General features: G+C 47.0%; 1 protein-coding gene across 2 annotated transcripts in view; it reads right to left on the bottom strand.

Annotated features, from left to right (window-relative positions):
• B3GNT2 (UDP-GlcNAc:betaGal beta-1,3-N-acetylglucosaminyltransferase 2) overlaps positions 1–8,260 on the bottom strand; it is a 31,710-nt gene extending 23,450 nt beyond the window's left edge. Inside the window, exon 1 of one of the 2 annotated variants that reach the window (XM_036872742.1) lies at positions 7,996–8,260. The gene's annotated coding sequence lies outside the window, so the exon portion shown is untranslated. The remainder of the gene's footprint in view (positions 1–7,995) is intronic. The other variant, XM_036872741.1, reaches the window with a different exon arrangement.
• Between the last annotated feature and the right edge of the window lie 9,741 nt (positions 8,261–18,001).

Raw genomic sequence — 18,001 nt, forward strand, 5'->3', positions numbered from 1 at the left:
ACTTCGTCCCAGCTTACCCTTCCCCCTCCCCCTGTCCTCAAGTCCATTCTCTACGTCTGCGTCTTTATTCCTGTACTGCCCCTAGGTTCTTCAGAACCATTGTTTTTTTTTTCTTTTTTAAGATTCCATTTTAATCCTGTACCGTCCTTGACCTGGTTTGGGCCCTCAGTTTTCCCCCAGCAAGACTGATGAAGTGACCTAATTCAACAAATATCAAGCACCTACTTAAACTAAGCAATGTTTCAAACAGACCACAAAGAATGAAGTTATATGGTCCATTATCATAAGGTTGCTAAGGGCTTAGAGGAAATATAAAGCACAGTACAGGGGATAAGGATGGGGACAGTCAGAGAAAGCCTCTCTTCTCAGAGGGAAGGTGGACGGAAGGGGGCGAGACAATTCCAGGAAGAGGGAACAGCCAGTGTAAAGGCCAGAGACTGGATAGCTCAAAGGCCAGCGTGGCTGCAGAGACTTGAGCTGGGGGCGAGGTAGGAGAGGCAGTGAACTGAGCCAAGGGCCTGACAGGTGACAGAGAACTTTGGCTTTACCATGAGGGAGACTAGGGGCCAGTGGAGGATTCTGAGTAGAGAAGTAGGTAAAGCAATTTCAGTTTTTAAATATCCCCCCAGCTTCTTTCTGAGAATAGACTGCTGTGGGGCAAATAGGAAGCAGAGAGCCCCGTTAGGAGGCCGTAAAATGACCTGGAGCCATGATCACACTCACCTCACGTCCACCTCTCTGGCTCAAGTCATCCTCCTAAACACAGGCCTGACCATGATATATGTCACCACATCCTCTCCACAAGAACTTTCCATGGCTCCCCATCACCTCCGTAACTATCAAGTGTCACTTCTTCACATGGTCATCAAGGCTGCACTGTGTCCTATTACCCCTCCCTAAGCACCATGCCCTCCAAACCCACAGGATCACCTGCTGTTCCCCTGACACATCGCTACAAGCCTGCAATCCCCAACTGCCTCTGCCCTCCTTTCTCTGCCCCTAAAAGTTATTTATTCATCCATCAGGGCTAAGCCCAAACACAACTTCCTCAGGAGCCTTTCCTGGCTGCCCCCAACACTGCACTTTTCTTGCACCTCTACCAGACCGCTCTTTCATCAGTTCCTGGTTAGAGTTCCCACCAGATTGCTAACTCCTTGACAGCAAGAACTGTGCCTGACCCATCTAGGAATACACAAGGGGCCAAGCACAGTGCAACACTTCCACTAAGCACTCAATCAACGCATGCTGGCTAAATGAACAAATTGGCCCTTTTGTTATATATCTTCTTGAGGTCTTGTGGGGTGGAGGGGTGGGCGGAGTTGTCCAAGGACAGGTTTTCCCCCTTGGCTACTGTAATCTGGAGGACAGGAGTCCCTCTGATGGAGCCCCTGGGGACTCCATGGTACAGCCACAAGTAGGGATGTGGGGATGGATCTGAACCCAGACCTTCAAAGTCTTCTGTCCTCTCAGCCAGGTATCTCTAGGAAGGCCCATACAATCTGCTTTACATTTGCCTAAAGCGTTGGCAACATGTTTTTCTTAGTCTCATTCTAGAAGTATACAGATGTAGACAAAAGCACCTAGAAGGATCTCAACCCAGTTAACAGTAATTACAGTATTAAGAGATGGAATTAACTTTATTTTCTTTTACTTTATCTTGACTTTTTTCCCTAAATAAACATAAGAAAAAAGTCTCTTAGAAAGAATGCCATAGTACCATCAAGTTACATTTAAAAAATGGTTCCAAAAATAAAAAGTATTAAAAAAAAGAAAACAAAACCCACATACACTGGAGACATGAGACCACTGAATATACAATACCACTTATAGAGGAAGACTGTAAAAACTGAAAACATTTTAAATGGGTTGTATGAAGCATGTAATTAACAACTGACCCTGTGTTTTCACTTCTGAAATAATTATTTTACAAAACATAAAGTAGTAAAACATTGTTCTGGGCATCCTGGGTACTTACTGATGCCTCTTATCTAAATTAAACTCTTTCATGGGTTTCATAAACATGTGTAAACTAGCTGTCATCACTGCACCTTAGCTCACATCACACAGGTGACCAATCAGCTCTAAATGGAACATTTCAATGACTGTCATTTTATGACTTACAGAGGAAATGTCAATTAAAAATAACAGGGGATCAACTATCAACAAATAATATGTCTTATTTAAGCTGATGCTACATCAAAAAAGTGTTGACTCAACAAAGATTTGGCTTCTAACTTTCAATAAAAGACCTACACAACTTTTATAGTGAAATAGCATATTAAAACACAGAAGAGGGCTTCCCTGGTGGCGCAGTGGTTGAGAGTCTGCCTGCCAATGCAGGGGACACGGGTTCGTGCCCTGGTCTGGGAAGATCCCACATGCCGCGGAGCAACTGGGCCCGTGAGCCGCAATTACTGAGCCTGCGCGTCTGGAGCCTGTGCTCCGCAACAAGAGAGGCCGCGATAGTCAGAGGCCCGCCCACCGCAATGAAGAGTGGCCCCCGCTTGCCACAACTAGAGAAAGCCCTCGCACAGAAACGAAGACCCAACACAGCCATAAATAAATAAAAATAAATTAATTAATTAATTAAAAAAAAATTATGTCACTTTAAAAAAAAAAAACAAAACACAGAAGATACAGTTGCTTTAGTTACCATCTTTTTAAAGAAATAAAAGGGGGGCAAAGGCACAGTGTGTATGTCAGGCACAGTGCTAGGTATTTTAGGTGCATGATCAAATTAATTTTCTTAGCAAATCTGAGCTAGATTATCTCCCCTATTTCACTAATGAGGAAACTGAGGCTTAGAGTAATTTATCACACAGTAGCCACCATCACACAGTAAGTGGCAAAAATGGAACTCAAATCCAGGTCTGCTTCACAAAAGACTACACACTCTGATTCTGGAAATGCCACTTACATGAAGTTCAAGAACAGGAAAAACCAATCTCTGACGATATGCAGCACATCTAAGATGATATAACAAGTCAGAATAACGGTTCCCTTTAGGGGCTGGAGACTGACTGGAAAGGGGCACAGGGACCTTCTGGGGTACTGAAAACGTTTTCTTCTTGATCTGGTGGTGGACACACATTCATGAGCTGCACGCTTAATATTAATGCACTTTACACATTTTATTGTATGCTACGCCTCAAGTTTAAAAAAAAAAAATCCTCATTTGATTGACTCCAAGTTCATGTTCTTTAACCACTAAACCATCATACCACTATTTGACAGAACCTGACCACACTCTAGAATTGATTCTCTTGGATAATCAGTTTTTAAAAACATTCTGGTTAAGTGAAGTACATCCTAATCACATCAGAGTGAAGGCAACTGAACAATAAACTTATTTTTAAATGCCACAGAATGAAAAGTAGAAAGTATCAATTTCCTTGCTACTGGGAATTTCCTGTCTGTAGCCACATCAGAATAAAAATAATTTTAAACCTTGCTCTAAAGAAATGTTCATAGATGCACAGAAAATAATTTGTAACAAAATTCTTAAGAGTTATCTATGGAAGTACCTAAATAAAACTACATAAAATATTTCAAGACATACATTATAACTTTATCAACAATGTTGACCCTCAAAAGCAGTTTGAATTTTGTTACAAAAACTAAGACAAGGCAAGAAGACAAAGCTGGTGGGCAAAGTGCATAAATCTCACAGTAGAGGCAACACAGTGAGTGTAAAAACCTCAAAGCAGAGTTGTAACAAACAGAAAACTCAAATAACTTTTCCCAGCAGTAAGCAAATTCTCCATTGAGTAGCAAGTTCTTCCCACCAAAGCTTTGTTCAGACTAGCAAAGCCTCATCATCAGCTGGTGATGATGAAATCATTACATCAATTCGCTCAAAGCCTCACCCCACACTACATATACATCTTAGTCAAGCGGTAATTGCCTCTCCTGAGAGAAGAATTTATTCATCCACAATTTGGAGATAAATTTGGCAAGCACCTAGTTACAGTTTTACCACCTTTGGGGAAGTGGGGAGGGACAGCTGGATCCACACCTGTTGGTTGTATGGTCTTTACTGGGTGCTTTTGAGTATGCAAGCCAAGAAACCCAACCTTCAAATTCAGAGCCCAGTTTACTTCATGTTTTAACATTCTGTACACACCAAAAGTACCAGGCAATTGACTGAAATGATTTTAGTTTCTCCTGAGCATTTGCATATAAGACCAAAAGGCCTTTATGAGAATTTTTCAGCATTGATAACTTAGGCACCACTATTGGGCATGCGCAAGATTACATAACCAAATATTATCCCAGATGCAAGAATTTCAATGTTTATAAAAGTAACCATTTGTATTTATTAATTTTTAAAGTCCTTAACAAACTGCTCAATAAAACTGTCAAAAAAAAAAAAAACACAACCTAAGTAGAGTCAAATATTGTAGCTATTAAGCAAGCTAGAATGAATGAAAAGCACTGACCCAGTATGTTAAGAACAGAGTGTGCTTTAAGTACATTCACAGCCCTGGTTCAGCATTCCTAAATTATGGTTAGAGGGGAAAACAAAACAAAACAAAAACAAAAACAAAAAAACCCAGCATTGTCAGAAAACATTAAAACTTAAAAGTTTTGAAGGAAAGCAGAATATGCCACCCCAAGATATGTCACTTTGACACAATGATTATTTTGAATTAAAGTTACTTGAGAAAACAGCCAGTGTAAGGACATTCTGACCCCCCTTTGTCCCCGTGAAAACAAGAGATAAATCTTCCGTAGGAAGGTACCCTCCCTTGCACCAGGAGGGTAGAAGGCATTCTTATCACCAGAGATAGGGAATTCAGCGCTGAGAAGCCTGCACAAACCTTGTTACTTCTTCACTCATCAGTCACCCTAAACCCTTTGTTTCGTCAATTCTTCACAAATGTATTTGTTTCTTTGTCTAAAAGGTATGAAAGCTGCCTGCTTTGGTCACTTCTTTGAATCACATATTTTTATCCTTGTACATATGAAATTTGTTTTCCTCCAATTAATCTGTCTTATGTCAATTTAATTATTAGATCAGCCAAAGAACTTGGAGGGGAAAAAGAGAAAAGTTTTCCTCTCCTACAGTTTCAAAGTTTGAGAAACAAAGGATTCACTTATCCCTGCATCAGCTGAAAAAGCCCCACACATTTGTATCCAGAACATCTTAGCTTTATACCAGCAATGCACCGGGTAAAGCAAAATGATTAACTTTTCTGGGTTCTCATTCATTTCGTAATGTAACTCTTTTTTTTTTTAAGCCATGCATCTGAGCAAACTGTACAGTGAAAAATCCACCATGAATTCTCAGTTCCACTTTCCTATTTTTAGCAAACCTTTAGTATCTTAGAATTAGAGAAATCTAAATTGTGGGTTTTTTTTAAAAACAAGGAAATTTTCAAAATTACAAGCCACCTATATATACTCAACTCTCCATCCAGGAAACCCAGGAAAAAAAAACAATTCATAATTTTTACAAGCATATTATGTTTATTTTCCTCAAAAGATTACCTCATTCCCTGGATTTTAAAAACTATCTGCCATCTGCCAAATTTGGCTGATTTCATTCTCCAACAAATCTAAATGGTTACTGTTTTTGGTAAGGGGAAGTTGGTGCCTGGAGGAACTTCTATATTGATTACACAATGACCATCACTTATTAAGCACTTCTTAACCCCCGCCCCCCCCACCCCCGCCATGATGCAGAGCTAGGAGTTTGGCAAACATTATCCTATTTGTCCTCAAAAACAATCCTGTAGAGAAGACACTACCATCCCAAAACCAGACATGGAAAATGAGGCAGGGATGATAAACAACTTGTCCAAGGTCACAGAACAGTATGTGGCGGAATCAAGACCAGTGAACAGTGAAGGTGGGAACTCAGAACTCTTATGGAGAATTAGGCCTGCCATCATACACATGCCATCTGCACAAAAACTAAATGAAGAGCAGTGAGCCCCTACTGCAGGAAGATTCCCAAGGGAAAAAGCAGTATTCCCAAACTGAAAAAGTACTTCCGAATGGCAGATCTAAAGGGAAAGACATTTGTAAAGGCTTGGCAGTAGGAAAAGGTTTACTCAAGTAGAGTGCTATAGGGCTCCCGAACTTCCCTGGTCTTAAAATCCAATCTGGTTTAAGAGCACAGGGACTCTGTAACATTCTCCCAAATTCCACCAGTCTTAATAACCTCTATTCAAAAAAAACAGAAAGGACTTCCCTCGTGGCGCAGTGGTTGGGAGTCCGCCTGCCAGTGCGGGGAACTTCGGTTCGAGCCCTGGTCCGGAAGGATCCCACATGCCGCGGAGCAACTAAGCCCGTGCGCCACAACTACTGAGCCTGCGCTCTAGAGTCCACGAGCCACAACTACTGAGCCCACGTGCCACAACAACTGAGCCCGCGAGCCTAGAGCTCGTGCTCCGAAACAAGAGAAGTCATCTCAATGTGAAGCCGGCGCACCCCAACAAAGACCCAACGCAGCCAAAAATATAAATAAATAAATAAAATTTTAAAATAAATAAATGAAAAGAAACAGAAGAGGGAACTAGGGCAGTGGGAAGAAGTGACCGCCCAGCCCTATCCTCCCTCTGGGGCAGCTGTCAGATAACACATGGGGGAGACCACGCAATGGCTCGGGTTGAGAGCCCTAGGACTGGGCTGGGTCCCCGCCTTCCTAGTCCCATTCTTGGCCCTGTCGGCCACCTCTTTAACCATCCTATTACCTCCCCGGAGCAAAATTACACTGGAAGGATCTGTTACGACAAGTAGAAGCCCATATTCACCAACTGGCTTTGCAATCTGAAATCTACAGCAAGGCTCCAACAAGGGAGCAGCAAGAGAATATGGTATAATTGTTCCAAACTACCGTTCTACGAAGTTGGGGAAGTTCAGGAGACCATGGGGGGCAGGGGAGCAAAGACAAACATACCACCCCTACCTTTTAAGAAGGAGAGGGAGCCTCCTCGACAACCCAGGTTTAAAACGTATATATTATTTTCAGAGATGAGCTTTCACGCTGTGACACTTGTGGGGAGTATCTCGGCTGCTCCTCCCCACTTGATGGGGAGCCAGTGGGTTCTGGGGCTCCCCAGCCCTAAGTGGAAAGCACTGTGGCCTAGAAATTAAGGTGACTCAGTTTTATTGCCTCCAGAAGGGTCCGCCTGCCGTCCCGGGGCAGCCGTCAGGACCCGCGCCCGCAGCCCTCGAGGAGTCCGCCCCGAGCAGCCCCACGTCCACGCTCCACTCCAGGTGTTTCGCAGAGGCCGGCTAGACACGCTCCCGCAGCACCCACCCCTCCCCCTCCCCAGGTTTCGGTCAAGTAGCCGGGTTAATCATTCAACGCGGGCGGTGTGGAATATTTTTGTAGAGGTCAAAGCAAAAGGTTCTTCCTAAGTTTCACAGAAACCAGCCTTTAGGGACCCTGAGGTGGCAGTGGCAGGCGGATGGGGCTGGGGAGCGACTGCTGGCGGCCCTGTAGCTCACAGAACACCTGATCTCCCCATGCGGCACGGGAGGCAGCGCAGTGCGAGGGTGGGGTGTGGGGGTGTAGCGCGAAATCCAGCAGGGCCCCCTCCCCAAAACGCCTGTGCAACCCAGATGAGGACGCCAGGCCTCAGACGCCCCTTCCCAACGCCTGCATCACCCCGTCGCGCGCTCCCCCGGAAGTTGGGGTGCAGCGGAGAGGCGGAGATGTTCCCGGGTCCCGGGGTTGGGGGTGGAGTGGGGCAGGAAGCTCAAAAGACAGGCTGCCGCGGGTTGCGTTATCCTCTTCCTCTAGGGTAAGGAAGGTGGCGGGGGGCCGAGGGGGAGGACCGGGACGCCTAAACGCCGCAGGAGCCACCTAGAGACTGTTTCCTGCTCTGGGGCGCCAGTACGAAGCCGGAACCGGCGAGGAACTGGGCTGTGGAGGGAGAGAGGATGGGCCAGAGGAGGGGGAGCCAGGGACCAGAGAGCTAGGAGGGCGCAGAGCTGGCCTGGGGAGGAGGGAGGCGGAGGGAGTGCACACCCGCCCGGCCCTACCTTGTCCGGGAGCAGCTCCTGCTCAGCGGGGCGGGGGCGGGAGATCGCGGCTGCATCCACGTCCCGGCCGCTCCGCGCGGCTCAGCCCGGCGACCGCCGCCGCTCTCGCTCCATGCGTTGCGCCCGCGATGGGCGGCCGGGTGGTGTCCGCGGCGGGACGGCTCCGCCTCGGCTTGGCCCCGGCTCGGCTCAGCTCTGGCACTTGTTGCCGCCGCGGCCGCTGCGCCTCACTCCCGGCTTCGGCTCCGGCTCCGGGTCCCGGCGCCGCCGTCGCCGCCTCGGGGCTCCCCGGCCCGGTCCTGGTCCCGCCCCCGCCCCACGGGCCAATCAGGCCCGGCACCGCCCCTCACGTCACCGCCCCGCCCGGCCCGCCGCCCCGCGCCCCAAGTTTGGGGAAGGCACAGCTCCAGTTGGTCGGGCGGTGGGCGCGCGGGACCCGCCCAGGCTGGTGTTCCTCCTGGCATCCGGGGACCCTCCGGGCCCTCACCTGGAAAGCAAAGGCTTAAACTGGGGGAAGGAGACCCCAAGAACTAGACCCTCGGGGAAAAAGGGCGGCTCGAAGTTCAAAAGAACTATTTTCCAACTCCAGTCTAACCTGAATCCCTCTTATTGTCGCCCCTCTTGCAGTACATCTGACGTTGGGAAACTAAGCACATGGCCTGGTGAGGACTCCAGTGGCGTCTTCTGGCCGGAGTCAGTTTGTACGGGTCCTAGACCGAACCCCGGCCGCCAAGTGCTTAGGCAGATGTGCCCCCGCAAAACCCAGGGTTCCACCATGGAAGATGGGGGTAGCTAGGGGGAACCAAAATGGGACTTGACCATTGCTCTCTGCCCATCCAGTAGCTGCCGCTACCTCTTAGGTGCCCAAATGACACCTACTTGACACTGCCACGCCATCTTCGGTTTTATGAAGCCGCCCAGAACATGGCGAGAGAGGAGTTTTAGTTCTCTTTGTGGTGTCCTGCAGAGGGTTTCCTCGAGGTTCCAGGCGAGTCTCGGGAAGTCAGAAACGCAAGGTGCCCAGACGCTGGGCCTCGAACCCGCGCCGCGGCCCAAGGGACAGGGCGGATACCTAGGTGCAGCCTTAATGGCTGAACTGTGACATACATTCCCCCCGCTGGACGGGGACTTGGCGCTAACCACACCCACCCGCTGGAATTCCGGGGACCACGACGCACCCTGCTATCCCAGCGCCCCCGCCGGCTCGCCAGAGCACTGCATTCTTAGGTGAGTCCGAGTTGCTGTTGACACAACTTTGAGGGCCCCAGGTAAGCCCGGCGCAACCGGATGGAGGGGTTGCCCTGGCTTGAAAGGCCCAGTGCAGTGCAGTCAGCTCGTTTCCCTTGCGCTCCGCCGGGAGGTAAGCCTGGCCAGAGGCGCACTTGAAAGCTCCTCGTCTCTTGGTATTTATCTCTCCAAGAAGAAAGCAATCCCCTTTAGATAATCAGACTAAGGAATTAAGAACACCACACCCTGAATTATTTGCATTTTTCAGAAGGCTTTCTGAGGCGGAATTAGTTGAAAGAGAAGGAATTGCTAAAGTAGTAATTTCAGGCACCTTTGAGCTCAGCCTACTCAACTATGGGCCCTTACTCTTAATCCAAACTCAGAGCGAAAAAGAAAAGCAGGTGTGGATGCACTGCTGGACGCACTGAGCCACATGGGTGCGGTCCTCTAGAAACAGGAATTCGGAGTCAGATCTGGGAAAGTTTCGATTTGCAGCCTTCAGTCCTTTTTGCTTTTATTTTGATCACATGATTCTCCTAAGACTGGGATGTAAAGTCCAGTCAGATTTTTGTGTACTCATAGAAAAACATCTGGAAGGATACAGACAGGCTGTTAACCACCATTACCCCAGATGTGAGATTGGGGTTTCAGAAGGAGGGGAGATGAGTTTTATACCCTTATTGACTTTGAGTTTTGGTTTTTTCCAGTTATATTAACTCTCATAATTTAGAAAACTAATGAAACATTTTTAAAGAAATAAAGATATTAGAAATTCTTTTAAGAACTCTTCAGAGTGTATAAATTAATAAATAAATGAAGCCTGAGTCTTTCATTCTGTGTCAAAATAATTAATCCTGAGTCCGTGTTCCTTGGTTTAAATAAAAATATCTCTGGCAGTTCTTCTAATCTTTAAACGCTGTGATGGGACAAGACTGACATCTGAAGATTTTTTTCTGCCATCAGATCAGTATATTGTTTCTACACATATGCCTTCCCTTTAAATGCACTCCCACTAGACACAGACATACTTTCAGGGACTGCCAGCCAAGGGGTTTTAGTAAAGGAACTGCTACAATGTCAGCTGGCAACCAACAAGGAAATTAAGCTGTATTCTCTGCAGCTGCCAAAAGCTGCCCAGGCCCTGAAATTAAAAAATAAGGGCATTCTCTTCATAGTGCCGTTAATTAATGCAGCTGGGAGTGTAGCTGTAACTGTTACACTGTGTCTTTGGGGGAATTACTCAATGCTGAATTCCACTATTCCACTAAATTACTCCATGCTAAATGTACATTTGGCTGCAGTCTCTGCTCTTTGTCCATCATGAGTAGGTAAAGATGTATTGTTCATTTATTTAACAAATATGTATTGACCACCTACTAGGTGCATGGCACAGGGCTAGGCACTGAAGTGGTGAACGTAGCGGACACACTCTTCCCTCTTGGAGCTCACAGTCTAGCTGGAGAGAAAGGAGCTTAGCAATTAAATGCACTTATCAATTGTATAATTACAGTTGTGATATTGGCCAAAGGGAGTGCAAGGTAGAGGGACCATTTGTCTGGGGAGTCCAACGGGAGGTGACATTGAGCTCTGAAGGGTGAGCAGGATTTACTCAGGCAAAGAGGAGAGGTGAGTGGAAAAGAGTTCCTGGCAGGTTCATACTACGAAGGGGGGTGTGGTTGAGGAGGAGGTTGGAAAGGTAGGCAGAGACTAGATCATCCAGGGTGTACTATACCATTTTCAGTAAGATCACCCTGATTGCAGTGTGAAGAATGAATAGGGAAGGGGGAGGAGGGGGTGGAGGGACAGTTAGGAAGCTGCTGCTGTAATATAAGGGAAAGGGCTGTTTGTCTAAGCAGCTGAGCAAATGGAGAGAAATAGATACCAACAAGACCTGGTGATTGCTTAGCTAGGGAGGAATCAAGGAGAAGCCCCAGGTCTCTACTTCTTCAACCAGATGGATGGTGGTGCCGTTTTCTGAGTTGGGGGACCCTCAGGGAAAGAGGATTGAGAAAACCTTGCCAAGGTTCACATTTGGTCAAGGTGGGTTTGAGGTGCCTGTAAGATGTCCAAGTGGAGATGTTGAGTAGATGCTTGGCTGTAGGGTCTGGTTCTCTGTGGAGAGGCTGGGGATGAAGTAGCTGGTGTAGAGGCAGCAATAAAGTCCCAAGAGTGAGATGGTGTCCTAGGAGAGTATAGAGTTCTATCAGAAGAGGGCCCAGGACTGAGCCTGATGAACCCTTATCTAAAGGCTGGCCAGAGGCAAACTATCTGGCAGAGGTGGAGGAGCAGCCAGAGAGGCAGGAAAAAAACAAAAACTAGGGGTTTGGGAAGTGGGGTCATGGAGCCAGGGAAAGGATGTGTCGTAAAGAGGCAGTAGCCAACAACACTCAAAATGGCTGAGAGACCCAAGGGAAATGAGGCCTGAATACACCCACCAGACTGGGTGACCTTGGTGTCATTGGGACTTTTATAGAGCAGTGACTGGTGGAGTGAAGGGATGAGAGATAAACTGGAGTGGATTGAAAAGTGCGTGAGAAGTGGAGAAATGAAGAAAGGTACTGACTACAGGCAAATCTTGAAAGGGTTGACTGTGAAGGGTCAGAGATAGAAATAGGTGGAAAAGAATGTTATGTCAGCAGTGGGTTTATCTTAGTTTGTATTTATTTATTTTAGGGTGGAATAAATTGAATGTGTTTAAATGCCGATGGGGAAGACCTTATAGAGAAGAGGAAGAGAAAGGTACAGCAGGGGAAGGATAATGGACAATAAAGGTGGTTCCTGTGACCATGAGAGAGGATGGAACCAGAATCTGGGTGGAATGGCTGACCTCATGCAGGAGGCCACCTCCTCTGTTATAACAGCCAGGGCACGGTTGGAGGTCAACTGAACCAGGGGAGGAGACTGGCAGTAGGGCAAGAGAGATGAGGGATTTGAAGAGAATGGAGAACACTTGACACAGTCATTGCAGAAGGTGAGAGGGTTGAGATGGCCAGAGATACGGCAGGATGGCAAGGCAGCATGGCAACCCTCCTAAGGTTGGTGGCTTGAACTTGTAAGGTGCCCTTTGGTCCTCCTCTGTGATTTCCTCCAGCAGAGCTCAGCTGTCTGCTCTGGTGCAGGCTCAGATGAAGGAATTGCTAGGGCAGAGGAGCAAATTGCTTTTGCCAAGGAATTGAGAACGTCGACAAAAGTGGGGTTGACATGATGCGTGATCAGAGAGAAAGGACAGAAGTCAATGGGCTGGAAGGGTCAAAGGGGTCAAAGCTCAGTCATGCTGGAAGGAGAGGGGGTTGAGTCAGAGATTTTGGATGCTTAAGTCTGTGGTTCAGGAGGTGGAGAAATTTAGGACAATGACAAAGCCAGGATGTGATGGGGGAGAGTAGAGGAGAAAGTCACTGGAGAATATAAGGTCAAGAGATTGAGAGGCAGGGTATTGGGTGGGTCATCTGTGTGGATAGTGAAGCCATCCAGGAGCATGTGGGCAAGAATTGGGGTCAGGGTCATGGTGTGAAGGCCATGGCGCCAGGAGCTAAAGTCTTAAGAGAGTGAGGAAGAGGGAGTGACCAGGAGTTCAGAAGACAGGAACTCCCAGGAAGGGGAGGGCACTGTGGGCTGATGGCAGGATAGAGGATGAGTGAAGGAATGACACTGAAAGCAGGAACAAGTGGCCCAGTCGGTTTTGCCCCAGTTGTCTCTATGAAGCCTGACCCAGGAGCTCTGCGAGCCAGGGCCACGTCCCCCTGACTAACTTCTCCTCCCCAAGATTCCCATCAGGGAGAAAGGCATGTGGAGGCCTCCCTTCCTCCTCCCCCTCTTTTCCACTGGGGGCTTTTTTGTCCACCAAATGAACCCCTACGGGGCACTGGCTGATTGGCTGTCAATCAGGAATCTCAGGCTTATCTCACCTCTGCTACACACCTTCTGTCTTCTTCAGGTGGGTTGTTGACCCCTTCTGTCTCAGCTTCATTGTCTGTAAAATGAGGATGCTAAAATACACACCCCTCTCAGGGCAATTGTAAGGAATAGAGGAGATAACTTAAGTAAAAACACTTTCTAATCTGTAAAGCACTGTAGGAATGTGAGTGATTTCCCTTGTTCAGAAGCCCCTCACATACACCCACATCTCTCCCAGGAGCCCTTCCCTAAAGATTGTGAGTCCCTGCTCCAGAGGAAGCTGTAATCTTGCTCCAGAGACAGGACAAACACACACAAAACAATTAGAGAGGAATGCACAGCTGTGTCTGATTAAGTGCTAAATTGTAAGGTGCAGACAATAAGAGCTCTGAGCTCAGACAAGGGAACAATTAGCCAGAGTTGGGAAAGTCTGGGAGGCTTCCTGGAGAAGGTGGGGTGGAAGGGGCCCAGACTGCTCACTTATCCTGAGGAGAATATTTGCAAATATGCCCATTCCTTTGTGGCTGCAAAGTTGTCAGTCTGACATGGGTCTACGAAAAGTTTCCAGGTCAAGCGTTTTGTCTTGGTGCCCCTGCTTCTGTTGTCACTCCTATAGCCCTGCCCCGCTCTCAGTCACAGACCTGTGCTCCCCCTAGCTGGTTGGGCAGCCTGGGCTACACAATGGATCCCATGTGCTTTGCCCTGGGCCTTTCATGTTTGGGTCTCTCATGTCACCCATTTCCTGGTGAAACAGAGGTTGATCTTCAGCAAGTTTCCTGTGCCCTCTTTGGTGCCAGCACACACCTGGTATTTTTGCCCAGCCAGACTACAGGCTTTTGAGCAAGGAGTCCTGGATACCCCTCCTTCTGCCATCTGCCTCATGGCACGTGGTCAGCCTAGGGCACCTGCATGTCCATAGAACAAAAGCCCTGAGCCAGTTCCCACACCTGCCTCCTTTGCTTTTTTTTTTTTTTTTTTAATTTTTTAATTTATTATTTATTTATTATTTTTATTTTTGGCTGTGTTGGGTCTTCGTTTCTGTGTGAGGGCTTTCTCCAGTTGCGGCGAGTGGGGGCCACTCTTCATCGCGGTGCGCGGGCCTCTCACTATCGCGGCCTCTCTTGTTGCAGAGCACAGGTTCCAGACGCTCAGGCTCAGTAGTTGTGGCTCACGGGCCCAGTTGCTCCGCGGCATGTGGGATCTTCCCAGACCAGGGCTCGAACCCGTGTCCCCTGCATTGGCAGGCAGATTCTCAACCACTGCGCCACCAGGGAAGCCCGCCTCCTTTGCTTTTTACTGCCTTCACCTCATTGTCCAGAAGCACCCAGCAACCTGCCATTCAGATACAGGCCCCAGAGAGCTGCCCCCCGAGAGCCCAAGACCTGCAACGCCAGAGCTGGCTTCCACCTCCTTTGTTATATTGAAGCCAACTCCTGCAGCCCTCTGGACACTGTTCAGAATGAGGGCCTTGCTCCTCAGTGGCTAGCCCCCATGGCCTGGTTGGTGCCTCTGCCCTGGACCTCCCTCCTCCCTTTACCACAGGCCTGGAAAAGATCCCAGCATGCCACAGAGCCAAGCGCACATGGGTAGCATCAGAAGCAAAAATCCCCAAATCTTATATATGCTGTGGGCGAAGGTTTCTTCAAAAGGACAGCAGTGACTGGCTAGTCTGTTAATCAGTTCCAGTTGGGGCCATGAAAACAATAGCCACCTTCTGTCAATAGCTAAAATATTAATTTCTGATGGAAAGGGTGAAATTCTTAGAATTCTAGTCCAAATACCTTGGAACTTACAACTGAGAAAAAGAAGGCCCCAAAAGTAGTTTTCTGGAGGCCAAACACCTGATACTAGAGATAATATCTTAAATGTTGACAATTAAGTCACATGTTAAAAATCACCTGACTCCTAAAGCAGACCCTTTCTCCCAAGGTGACTTTGACTTTGCAACAGCAGAAAAACATAAAAGCTCATTATCAGATGCAGATGCTAGAAACCAATGTCATGATGCCCAGGGGATTTGTTCCATAGCCCACAGAGTCCTGATGCAGGAAAAACTCAGAATTCCCAGGTGAGTAAAGTCTAGCTTGTTCATGACATTGTGGTGATGTATAAGGTCAGCAATTTGAAGGGGCACAAAGTGTCATCTCTACTAAGGGCATCATGTTGTTTAGGGAATGGAACTCTTGTTAAAGAGAAATGCAAAATCATATTCTCAATTATTATCAAACTCCAAAATTACATTCAAGAGGAGAGGCCCATAATTGCAGCATCAAGCATGAGACAGTGCCATTAATACGATTATCAGGGCATAAGCCTATTAGAGAACGTAATGCCTCTTTGCTGGCATCATCCTTTGTAAAGCTTCCCCGGGTCTGGAAACTATCAGTTGTAAACACAATTGTTACACAACAGTGATTTCCAAGGGGCATAACAAAGATCTGCTGGCCTTTACCAAAAGTCAGAGTTGCCTGGCTAAGAAGAACAGAGAACATTTCCGAAAATGAAAACTCACCTGCCAACTCTAGTGGGCGTTATTGAGAAAGGAAGTACATCTAGCCCTGAGTCCTCTCCAGCCCTGCAGCAATTCAGTCATGGGTGTACCTGTCACCTGGAGATATACATGTGCCACCTTAAATGGACATAGGAGCTTAAGTTTTGGCTGCTGCTGGTAAAAAATTATGGTATGGAAGCCTACAAACCCAGGTTCAAATCCTACTTTCAGATCAAGCCCTGTGTGTCCTCATGGGTATAGTAACACCTATCTCAAAGAGTTTCCAGGAAGGGAAATTAAATCACTTGTGACCAAGTGCCTGCAGACACTTGGTGCTTAATAAATGTTTGTTTCTCCCTTGGCCTTGGCAGTGAGACCAAGTCCTCACCAGGACGAAGTTCAGGTAGTATCTTGGCATAGAATCCTGGGGATTATCAATCTTTGTCCTGGGAGCCCATAGGAGAAATTACTGTCTGTCTTCACTCCAGAAAGTTCAGACATCATCAATCATTATCACCATGTAGAATGGAAAGATCAACTGGCTGTCCCTGAAAGGAGCCACCTGATTTGTCTTTAGGAATCAGTGACTTATGAAGCTCACGTGGCAAATTGTCTCACAGTAAAACCACCACCAGGAGGGGCAGGGCCTCCTCCTTAAACATGACAGAGAAATCTGAGAGCAATGGACCCCATGGATAGTCTTAAAAGGGAGGTAGGCTACATGTAACAATGTGGGTGAATCTCAAAACCACATCTTTCATGTTGAATGAAAGAATTCATACACCAAAGAATATACATGACGTTCAAGAAGACATGAAAACTAATCTATGGTGGTAGAAATCAGAACACTAGTTGCCTTGGGGATAAGGAGAGAATTAACTGGAAAGAGGCTTGAAGGAACTTTCTGAGATGAGAGAAATGTTCCACCTGTTGACTGGAATGATGATTTCATGGGAGCATACCACTGTCAAAACTCACCACACTGAACACTTTGCATTTGTGAATTTTACCGGTTATAAATTAGACCTCAACTAGCAAAACAAAACAAAAAGGGAAGCAGCAGTGTTTAGGCAGAGGGGAGTACAGGCAAGTGGGAGAAAGAAGAGGGCTCCCCACCATCAGTCCCACTACTGTGCTGGGCAATTTCTCCAGCACCAAACTCTGGGACAGCTATGAACTGACGTGTCAAAATAAACTACAGATAGGAGAGGATGCACTTTTCTGAAAATGAATACCCTATTCTGGGCCAAACATTAGGTTCAAGCCCTTATTCCTCTACAATTTGAAAACCTTTCCGTCACCATTTCCCTCTTTTCTCATCTAAAGCCATCCCAGAACATGGTTTTCTAGAATCAGCCTCCTTTAGAAGTCAGCCTCCCTCCACCCCCAGCTGCACATACACATTATTGCATAACATTAACTCTATAAACTCCATGCCCGTAATGCCATAGAAGAAGGAAACAGAGTTTAATTGATCAACAAAAGTCAAATTAATGATCATCAGAAGTCAGAAAAAAGAGAGTTTGGGTCATCAAGAAACTTCCAAGAGAAAGAATCCTGACAAACAAACATTTCAAAAAGCAGAGGCCCCCAAAGGGTGGGAAAATGGAATGGGCAGTTGGAACTGGAACAAAACTCACAGATTGTAGAGCCAACTCCGTCATCAAGTCCTTGTGTGACAAATCCCTCCTGTGCTGTCAAAGGGGATTTATCGCAGATGACAAAAAGATCATAAGCAGGGTAACCTCTGCTTCAGTTTGATGTCTCTGCTGTTCTCTTGGCTCCACCTTCTTCCCAGCTCTGTTCCTTTCTACAAGCATCTCATTCAGATAGAAAAGGGTCTCTTCTTCCCCTTGTCTCTTTTTATGATTCAGGAAAACTTTCCTATGAGATTTCCCTTTGCAACTCATTTGCTGGGATGGAGTCACATGACCCTTCCTAAGCCAATCACTGGCTAAGTGAATGGAACCACCTTGACTAGTTTAGACTAATTAAGGTTTACTCCTGAATCTTCCCATGAAGAAGGTATGGACCCCAAAACACAGTGCTACCAACCAGGACAAAGGGGGTGTTACAGGTAGGGTTTCCCTGGCCCTGCATGTAGGAAGTTTATTGGGGCATACTCTCAGCATCAACACCTGAAGGAAGTGAAGTAAGCAGGAATGGACAAAGGGAGAAGTTGAGCTGCAATGAAATCACAATAAAAACCTTAGCTGATCTTTCAGGGAGCTCTGGTGCTGGGCTGGCTCAGAGTTGTCCCAAATTGAGGTGAGAGAGCTAAGTCTTTTTACTCCTGTATCAATCAGACATTAGATGTGGGCTGCCCCTGGGAAGGGAGCATTACCTGGGGCAAGGTGGCTCTTTTCGGCCGAGGAAAAATCTCAGAGAGGGACT

Source organism: Balaenoptera musculus, chromosome 13 (assembly GCF_009873245.2).
Source record: "Balaenoptera musculus isolate JJ_BM4_2016_0621 chromosome 13, mBalMus1.pri.v3, whole genome shotgun sequence".
NCBI lineage: Eukaryota > Metazoa > Chordata > Mammalia > Artiodactyla > Balaenopteridae > Balaenoptera > Balaenoptera musculus.